Below are 11,356 nucleotides of genomic sequence, written 5' to 3'. Positions count from 1 at the left end.
CCTATGTCTCTGCCTCTCTCTCTCTCTCACTGTGTGCCTATCATAAATAAATAAAATAAAAATTTTTTAAAAATGGAAAGTTCAAGTCATTAAACATTCAGTCCAATGACAGAGAAAGTTTCTTATGGCAGCCCTAAATAACCCATTATCTTTTATTTATTTATTTTTAAAGATTTTATTCATTTATTGATGAGACACACACACACACACACACGGGGAGAAAGAGAGAGAGAGAGAGGCAGAGACACAGGCAGAGGGAGAAGCAGGCTCCATGCAGGGAGCCTGACGTGGGACTCGATCCTGGGTCTCCAGGATCACGCCCTGGGCCGAAGGCAGGCGCCAAACAGCTGAGCCACCCAAGGATCCCCTACCCCTTTTCTTTTATACCTGAAAACTAATCTTGCTGAAAATTGAACATAAAGTTTAATTTTGCAGATATCAAAATTACAACATAAGTTGATTTTATAGCCTTGCCAAAAATCTCTGGTGAAAGATACAGCATTGGTAGAGAAGGTGAGACACTGAAACTGAAATGGTGACATTTGGGTTGTCTCAAAGTTAAGATTCTTGAGTGCCCAAATCTCTCTAAGCCTCCAAAATCAGTGGAGACAGCCTTCCATCCCTTGCTTAAAATCCCTGTAACAACATTATCTGAGTGATGTCTATTTTCCTCAAATTCCACTCCAAACACTCCTTGTTACCTGTAGATCAGAGTTTCTCAACATATTGGGCTATGGATAACTGTTGTGAGGGGATGTCCTGTGCATTGTAATATCTAGCAGCATCCCTGACCTCTTACCTACTAGCTCCAATGACACTTCCCAAGCCCAAGTTGTGACAACAATCAGATGCACCCTGGGAGAAAAAAAATCATCCTCAGTAGAGGACCAATGCTCTAGATCCATAACTAGGGTCAGATCTCAACATGTTCCAACTCTGACTACGAAGAAATGACTTGTGCTTATTTATTGCAATATTTTGTTCATTTACATTTGCAGATTTGGAGAACATGTGAAAGAATGGATTCTATTTTTCCAGGAAGAAAATAAACAAGGAAGACAATCTAACACCAGATTCAGTTGAATTATTAACCAATTCAATTCAATTCAATTGATGAGCACTTTTACCACAATTCTAGAGTTAATGTGCTAGCTTGTGTGGCTGGAAATGGCTCTAATGGTTGATTGACTGAAACTTTAAGTAGTGGCCTACATTCAATGAAGTTGAGATGCAAGAACTTGCTGGTATGACTTAAAAGAAGGAATTCAAGATCTTAAGGAGATAGAAATGTTGGAGTAGATCTATCATGTATGTATTGCCACTCCCTCACTATTTCAGAGGATACTCCCTCCACTAAGGCATTGAGAAATAAATTGGTGGTTGGGCACCAGTATCCCTGTAACTTGTAACCTGTGTGGTGGCTGTTTCCTGTAGACATATTTGATGAAAGAAGTTATAGTTGAGATGGGTCCCCTGATTTCAATGGCAATAGGGATCCTGGAGTAACAGAGGTCAAAGACTACATGTGTCAAGAGATAATATGTGGACTTCCTTCCAAAGAGTACAGTATGGGGGTGCCTGGCTGGCTCAGGTGGTGGAGCATGGGACTTGGTCTCGGGGTTGTTAGTTTAAGCTCCATGCTGGGTGTATTTAAAAATAAAATATTTAAAACAACAACAAAGAGTATAGTATGAAAAGAGGCAGGGGGAAAGAGTGACTTTACATTGTAGAAACCTGACAAAACTACCTCAGCCAGCTTATCAAGGTTATAAGTCACATTGAAAGTATATGCCTTCCTATATAAATCAGGACTGCTATAACAAAAGGAAATGGATGGCTTCAAGAACAGAAATCTATTTCTCATAGTTCTGGAGGCTGAGGAGTCCAAGACCAAGATGCAGACCAATTCTGTTTCTGTTGAGAGCTCTTTTCCTGGTTTGTAGATGGCCACTTTCTCACTGTATTCTCATGTGATGAAGAAAGAGAAATCTCTGGTGTCTCTTCTTATAAGGACACTAATCCTATTGGATTAGGGTCCCACCCTTACTGCTTCATTTAATCTTAATTACCTTCTAAAGACCTTATCTCCAAATATAGTAAAATTGGAGTGTAGGGCTCAGCATTAGAATTTGTGGGGCTGAGGGAAGACACAATTCAGTCCATAACAATACCCCCTTGATAAAATGTGATGAAAATGGCACTTTACCTGTGTCCTTCCTCCCCAAAACACATAACCCCAGTCTAATTGTGAGATAAACATCAGGAAAATCCCAGTTGAGTAACACTCTACAAAATATTTGATTAGTACTCTAGAACTGTTAAGGTCATCAAAAACAAGGTAAAGTCCCAGCCAAGAGGAACCTTAGGAGACGTGTGAACTAAATGTAAAGTGGCATCCCTGATGAAAACCTGGCACACACAAAGGATATTGAGTAAAAGTTAAGGTAATCTAAATAAAGTATGGACTTCGGTTAACAATATAATGATATAAGTTCATTATTTATGACAGATGTACCATACTGAGATAAAAAGTTAATAACGGGAAATTGGGTATGAGATATAGGGGAACCCTTTATTCTATCTTCACCAGTTGTCTGTAAATCTAAATCTATTCTAAAACAAAAAAGATTATTGGAGTGACTGGGTGGCACAGTTGGTTAAGCATCTGACTCTTGGTTCTTGGTTTCTGTTCAGGTCTTGATCTCAGGGTCACGAGATAGAGCCTGGTGTCGGGTTCCATGCTCAGCATAGCGTCTGCTTAAAGACTCTTTCCCTCTCCCTCTGTCCCCCCCCCCCATTCTCTCTCTCTCTTTCTCAAATAAATAAATAAATATTTACATAAAATGAAAAGCTTATTTAAAAAGTAAAAATAAAAAGCCAATGTGGGCACAATTATAATGAGTAGCAGAAATGAAGTGGTATTCAGAAAGTTTTGATACGCAAGAATCTTTGGCAGTGGGTAATTGATCCTGGTATCCTAAGTTAAAATGGATAGCTTAATAAAATGTTATTGGAGTTATCGACTTGTGATATGTCCTAGTGCTGGACAAGGCACAAACTCTTGACAAAATACACCAAAAACCAACTCCCTGAAGGCATTGGAGAGTGAACAAAAGCACATAGATTCTGACAGGGAATCAACACTTACAAGAAAAAGCACAGGGTGAATTTTTTTTTTTTTTTAATAGTCTTTAACCTGAGGGCAAGCTTTAGCTAGAGCTCCCTAGGCAAAAATACTAAGAGGAAATCCACAGTCTTTGTGGCCTGAACAACCAAAGAGAGTTGGAGGGATCTGCAGCTGCCAGACAGTGAGAGGGTAATCCAACAAAGGATAGAACCAGAGAGGGGGAGCCACATAATTTGTGTGTGGTTTTTTTTTTAAGATTTTATTTATTTTTTTGAGAGAGAGTAAGCACAAGCAGGGTGAGTGGCAGGCCAAAGGGAGAGGGAGAAGCATGTTTCCTGCTGAGCAGGGAGCCCAATGTGGGTCTTAATCCCAGGACCCCAGGATCGTAACCTGAGCTTAACCAACTGAGCCACTCAGGTGCCCCCATAATTTGTGTTTAAACACTGTTCAGCTTCTAGTGAACCCCTGAACCACATGCTCAGGGCAGTCTGCAAGTAGCCCAACCAAAGGAAAAACAACTGAATGGAGATTTGTGCTGCAGCCTGGAAATAGAAATTAGAGTTTAAGTCCATCCAAATTAATGGCATGCTGAAACAAACAAACAACAACAACAATAAAATAGCACTCTTTAAGGAAAATAACAGAATCTACTCTCCACAAACTTGACATATGAAGAAACAAGACTATATATCACATCTTCTCAAGAGAAATGACAATCAACATACATGGACAGCAGTATGACACAGTTGCTCAATTAGCAAAGATTTCAAAGCTGATATTTTTAAAAGAGATTATATTTATTTCAGACAGAGAGAGTGAGCACAAGTAGGGGGTGGGTGGGAAAGGGAAAAGCAGACTCCTCGCCGAGCAGGAATCCTGACATGGGGCTTGATCTCAGTATCTGGGATCATAATCTGAGCCAAAGTCAGACACTTAACAGTCTGAGCACCCAGGTGCCCCTAAAACTAATATTAAACTATATTTGATGATGTAAAGGAAAAATGTTCGTAGTGTATAAACAGGAAATCTCTGTAAACAGACAAATTGAAATGATATGAAAGTGAACCAAATGGAATTCCAGATCTAATATATATATATATATATATATATATATATATATATATATATGGTGTATATGTATCTGAAATAAAAAAAAAAATCCCTGGAGGGATGCCTGGGTGACTCGGTGGTTGAGCGTCTGCCTTCGGCTCAAGGCGTGATCCTGAATTCCGGGATAGAGTCCCACATCCGGCTCCTTACAGGAAGCCTGCTTCTCCCTCTGTCTGTGTCTCTGCCTCTCTCTCTCTCTCTCTCTCTCTCTCTCATGAATAAATAAATAAAATATTTTAAAAAATATATTCACTGGATAAGATTACAGCAGAATAGAAATAACAAGAGTCAGCTTAGCTTCAAGATAGATTCATAGAAATGATCCAATATGAAAAACAGAAATGAGAAATTATTGGAAAGGAAATGAACAAAATCTCAGAGATCCCAGCCAAGAGCAAAAGATCTAACGTATATCAAATTGAGTCCCAAAAGGAAAGGAGAAAGAGAAAAAGAGACAGAAAAAATGTTTGAAGACACAACAATCAAGTGATCAAAAAGTTCCCAAATTTATTGATAGACATACATTTATAGGCTCAAAGATCTCAGCAGATCCCATGTTGTATAGATTTAAAGAAAACCATGTGTAGGCATAGTATATTCAAACTGCTGAAAACCAGACAAAGAGCATTCTTGAAAGCAGCAAGAGAAAAATGACTCATTATATCCAGGAGAATGAATAAAAAAAAACCCTACTAACTTTTATTAGAAAAAATGGAGGACAGAAGGCAATGAATTACCATTTTTAAAGATTTTATTTTTAAATAATCTCTACACCCAACTTGGGGCTTGAACTACAATCCCCAGATCAATTAATTGTTGCATGTGCTATCAACTGGACCAGCCAGGTGCCCCATGATGACCATTTTTAAAATGCTTAAAGATGCTGACAACCCAGAATTCTATACCAATAAGAACATCCTTAAGAATGAAGGCAAACAAACAAAACTTTTAGATTAAGAAAGAGAAAGAAGAACCAAAAGGGGGCACCTGTGGCTCAGTCAGTAGACCACGCAACTCCTGCTTGTGAGTTCAAGCCCAACAATGGGCATAGAGCTTACTTAAGAAGAAGAAGAAGGAAGAAGGAAGAAGGAAGAAGGAAGAAGGAAGAAGAAGAAGAAGAAGAAGAAGAAGAAGAAGAAGAAGAAGAATCATCTATAAGAATTCAACACCAGCAAAAGTGTACTACAAGAAAGACCAAAGGAAGTTATTTGAGCTAAGAAGAAATGATACCTGGTAGAAAATCAGACCTTCAGGAAGGAGTGAGGAACATCAGAAATGCAAATATCTGGCTAAATACACAAGAGGGTTTTTTTCCTCTCATAATTAAAAAACAACAACACGTGTGACTGTTTAAAGTTAAAATTACCAGGTGCCTGGGTAGCTCAGCAGTTGAGTGTCTGCCTTTGGCTCAGGGTGTGATCCCAGAGTCCTAGGATCAAGTCCCATGTCAGGCTCCCTGCATGGAGCCTGCTTGTGTCTTTGCCTCTCTCTCTTGAATAAATAAATAAAATATTTTTTAAAAAGTGAAAAATTGCCTTGTGAAGTTTACAACATTTGTAGTTGCAATATATAAGACAGTTATAGTATAAAGAAATGAGGGCGTAGAAAATTGATCTGCAGGGGCAACTGGGTGGCTCAGTTAGTTAAGTATCTGCCTTTGGCTCAGGTCATGATCCTAGAGCCTGGCTTCTCCCTTTCCCTCAGCCATTCACCATACCCTACCCTACCCGGCAGGTGCTCTCACTTTCTTCCTCTCTCTCTCTAATAAATAAAATCTTTTAAAAAAAGAAGAAAAAAAAAAAAAAGAAGAAAGTTGATCTGTAGACTTGTAAAATTTCTACATTCTATTTAAAATGATTAAATATTAATTCTGAGTAGATTGTGAAAAGTAAGGATGTACATTGAAATACCTAGATCAACTGCTAAGAATGTAATATAAGAGATATAGTTAAAAAGATAATAGATAAAATTAAAATTTAAAAATATTTAAATAATTAAAAGGACAAGAAAGGAAAAACAAAACAAAACAAAAAGATAAGAAGGGATAAACAGAAAACAAATAATAAAATAGAAGACCCAAGTCTAACCATATTAATAATTACGTTAAATGCTGATGGATTAAACACTTCAACTGACAGGCAGAGATAGGCAGAAACACTTCATAAAAACACAAATGCCACTATTTACTACCTATAAAATACATACTATAAATAAAGTATGATACAAAGACACAGATAATTTGTAAGTAAATAGAAAAAAAAAGACATGCAGGCAGTAAGCATAAGAAACTGGAGTAGCTGTATTAATATCAGATAAAACAGATTTCAAGGGGCACCTGATGGCTCAGTGGTTGAGCATCTGCCTTTGGCTCAGGTCATGATCCTGGGGTCTCAGGGTCAAGCCCTGCATCAGGCTCCCTATGGGGGGCCTGCTTCTCCCTCTGCTTATGTCTCTGCCTCTCTCTGTGTATCTCTCATGAGTAAATAAATAAAATCTTTGAAAAATAAATAAAACAGATTTCAAGATGAAAAGTATCAGAGGAACAAAAAGGGGCCTTTTACAATAGTAAAAGTGTCAGTATATCAGAAGACATAACAATCATAAATATGTTTATCCGTAATAACAGAGCTTCCAAATATATGAAGCAAAAATGACAGAATTAAAAAAAAAATATTTTACTTATTTATTCATGAGAGATACAGAGAGAGAGAGGGAGAGACACAGGCAGAGGGAGAAGCAGGCTCCATGCAGGGAGCCTGATGTGGGACTTGATCCTGGGTCTCCAGGATCACGCCCCTGGCAGAAGGCAGGGACTCAACCGCTGAGCCACCCAGGGATTCCCCCCCAAAATGACAGAATTAAGAGGGAAAAAGACAATTCCACAATTGTAGTTGGAGATTTTAACATCTCTCTCTAACCAATTGGCAGTCCAACCAGGTAGAAAATCATCAAAGACATATAAGAACTGAACAACACAATGTTGTCCTAATTGACATTAATAGCACTGGAGGCCCAAAAACTACAAAACACCATTCTTTTCAAGTGAAAGTGGTATATTCACCAGGATAGGCCATATGTTAAACCATAGAACAAGCACTGATACATTTTTAACATTTCGAAAATTTTTAAGAAAATTTCTCTGACGCTGGAACTAAATGATAAATAACAAGATTTTAAAAACAGATTTTATGTATGTATGTATATATGTATGTATTTACTTGAAAGAGAGAGAGAATGAGTGTGAGTGGGGGTAAGAGCAAAGGATGAGAGACAAGCACATTCCAGGCTGAGCAGGGAGGTCTGATGTGGGGCTCGATCCCACAACCTGGAGACCATGACCTGAACTGAAACCAAGAGCCAACACTCAACCAACAGAGCCACCCAGGCTCCCCAATAACAAGATTCTAAGAAAACTAAAAATATTTGGAAATCAGTATACATATTTCTAAATAATCCACAAGTCAAAAAAAATCAAGAGAAATTAGGAGATGTTTTTAAATGGATGATAATGAAAATATTTCTTCATTTGTGGGATACAGGTAAAGCACTGCTTATAGGGAAAGTTACAGCTTTAAACATTTATCTTAGAAAAGAAGATCTAAAAGCAGTAATTTACATTTTCACTTTAAAGAATTAAAAAAAACAAGATCAAATTAAGGCTAGGGGAAATAGAAGGAAAAAATCAAGATAAAAGGAGAAATCAACAAAATAGAAAATGAATAAAAACGGCAATAACCGATGAAAACAAAAGCTGTTTTTTTAAATTAATAAAATCCACAAGCCTCCCATCAGAATGATCAAGAAGAAAAGAGAAAAGGCAAAAATTATTTGAGGAATTGAAAGCTGTTTTAGCATCTGAGATTCAACAAACATAAGTTACCTGTATCATGCCTAATTTACGGTTAATTTTGCATCCAACAGGAGACACTGCTGTAGTATTACAACCTTCAACAGAAGCATCCTTGAAAGATAATAGTGAAGCAAATCCTCTAAATGGGTAGATCTCCAAGAAATACATTTGGTTGTCCACCTTATCTAGACTGTGAACTGGCCAGAACACATCTACATTGATTAAAGGGTACTTGCTAATGATTTCGCTATATGTTTAGAGACTTAGAAAGACCAGCGACATTTGAAGATAAGTAAAAGAAGGTGTGGGGAAAGAGGTATATGGATGGACCTCTCAAACGGACAGATTGTAATGATATTTGAATCCTATAAAAAATGCTCACAAAAAATGCTCATTCATTGCAGAGAAGGCAATCAGATGGACAAGATGACATGTAGTATAAATGTCATTCTACCTTTTTCTAGACACAACAGTGCTTCAAGGACTTCCACGTGGCCATGTTACAGGGATAAAGACTGCATGGATTCATCAACATCAACTTCTCCTCAATAAGTCTGACCTGGCTAAGCCTCCCATAAGCCTAACTTTTTTTTTAAGATTTTATTTATTTATGCATGAGAGACACACAGAGGGAGAGAGAGAGAGGCAGAGACACAGGCAGAAGGAGAAGCAGGCTCCATGCAGGGAGCCCGATGTGGGACTCGATCCCGGGACTCCAGGATCACGCCCTGAGCCAAAGGTAGGCGCTAAACCACTGAGCCACCCAGGGATCCCCTGCCATAAGCCTAACTTACCTTAAGTGAAGGACTCAGGGCTGGATCCTCAGTATGACATTCCCTGGGTCAGCAGTCAGTCAATTAATAGCAAATTGATTACACTGGACTCCTTATATCACAGAAGTAACAGCAATCTGTCGTTACTGAAATAGACACACATTATGGATATGGATTTATCTTCCTTGCTAACATTGTGCTTTATACAGTGTTTTATACTGGGCTCAAGTCTATGGAATTTATTGATCTTTCCATATACCTCATTATCCAGAAGCAACTGGCCTATGGGATACTGGAATAGCCTACTGATTGCTTGGTTTCAATGCCAATGCTAGGCTAGTGGGGAGATAGCATCTTGAAAAATTGGGATTGTCTTGCAAAATTAATATTTCCTACAATGTATAGTGCTGTTTCTTCTACAGCCAGAATGAATGGGATCCACGAAACAAAGGATGGAAATTAAAGTGGCTTTTTTCATTCTTATGCCTAATAATCTACTTCCAGAATTTTTATTTCCCGTTTCTGCAATGTTGAATTTTGTTGGTTTGGAGGCCTTAGTTCCCAACAGAGAAAAGCTTCTACTATGAAACACAATAATAGTTCCATTGATTGGGAGGTTGGGATGTCACCTAGCCATTTTGGGCTCTTCTTGCCATGGAACCAACAGCCAAAAAGAGGGATTACTCCCTGGGTGAGGTGATGACACTAATTACCAATGGGGAATTGCATCTCTGTTACGTAATCGGGACAGTTTCCTGAGAGTTTCTCTGGAATCCAGGAGATTCTCTGCCTCTGAGCACTTCCATATCTAATAGGAAAGATTAATGGGAAATTAAAGTAAGCAGAAAAAAGTAGGACCCTGAAGGAAATTCAGGAATGAAAGCTTGGTTCACCTCACCAGGTGAAAAGCCCAAAGGTTCTAGTAGAGAGCAAAGGAAATAATGAATGGATAGTGAAAGACAACAGTTATAAATGTCAACTAGGGCCTTGTGACCACTTACAGAAATGAGCACAATAACAGCTATGCATATTTTCTTGTAACTTTTTGTGTGTGTACATAAAAAGAATTTCTCTCCTGATTCCCCTTATTTTATATAAGGGATCCTGGTAACTGTTAACTTTACAATTTAGTCTTTTGGTTTTAGTATATTCAGATAGGACTGTTACTGAATGTGAGTAGTAATTAACATCACTCATACATGGATACTGTAACTATAACTGAATAGCAAGCATTCTCCTGCCTCAGGGCATTTGTAGTTGTTTCCTCTTCTTGAAATGTTCTTCCCTTAGATATCCATAAGGGCTTCTCCTTCACCTCCTTTTAATCTTTATTCTAACGTCACTTTTCTCAGAGATGCTTTCTCTGACCACTCTATTTAAAACTCAAAGTGCTTATTACCATCAAACATATATATTTTACTTGTTTACCTTATTGACTTTCTGATTCCTGCTTCAGCTTAAATGCTATATCCTCAGGCATCTGGGTGGCTCAGACATTTAAACATCTGACTTTTGATTTAAGCTTGGCTCATGATCTCAGAGCTGTGAGATCGAGCCCCACCCCAGGCCTGGGCATGGGGCCTGCTTAAAACTCTCTCTCTCCTCCCTCTCCTTCTGCCCCTCCCCTTCTAATCTCTCTTAAAAAAAAAAAAAAAAAAAAAAAAAAGCTAGATCACCCGTGCAAAGAATGATGTAGACACTCAAAAAATATTTGTTCACTGGAAAAAGGCAGTCTCTTCAATAAATGGTGCTGGGAAAATTGGACAGCCACATGCAGAAGAATGAAACTAGACCGTTCTCTTATACCATACGCAAAGATAAACTCAAATGGTTGAAAGATCTAAATGTGAGACAAGAATCCATCAAAATCCTAGAGAAGAACACAGGCCACACCCTTTTTGAACTTGGCCACAGCAACTTCTTGCAAGATACATGCATGAAGGCAAGGGAAACAAAAGCAAAAATGAGTTATTGGGACTTAATCAAGATAAAAAGCTTATGCACAGCCAAAGAAACAGTCAACAAAACTAAAAGAGAACCTATAGAATGGGAGAAGATATTTGCAAATGGCATAGCAGATAAAGGGCTAGTATCCAAGATCTATAAAGAACTTCTTAAACTCAACAGCAAAGAAACAAACAATCCAATTATGAAATGGGCAAAAGACATGAAAAGACATGTCACCAAAGAAGACACAGACATGGCCAACAAGCACATGAGAAAATGCTCCGCATCACTTGCCGTCAGGGAAATACAAATCAAAACCACAATGAGATACCACCTCACACCAGTGAGAATGGGGAAAATTAACAAGACAGGAAACAACAAATGTTGGAGAGGATGTGGAGAAAGGGGAACCCTCTTGCACTATTGCTGGGGATGTGAACTGGTGCAGCCGCTCTGGAAAACTGTGTGGAGGTTCCTCAAAGAGTTAAAAATAGATCTGCCCTATGACCCAGCAATTGCACTGCTGAGGATTTACCCCAAAGATAGAGA

This window comes from Canis lupus, chromosome 9 (genome assembly GCF_048164855.1).
Source record: "Canis lupus baileyi chromosome 9, mCanLup2.hap1, whole genome shotgun sequence".
Classification (NCBI taxonomy): Eukaryota; Metazoa; Chordata; class Mammalia; order Carnivora; family Canidae; genus Canis; species Canis lupus.
The sequence above is the reverse complement of the archived record's forward strand: the minus strand, read 5'-3'. Positions refer to the sequence as shown.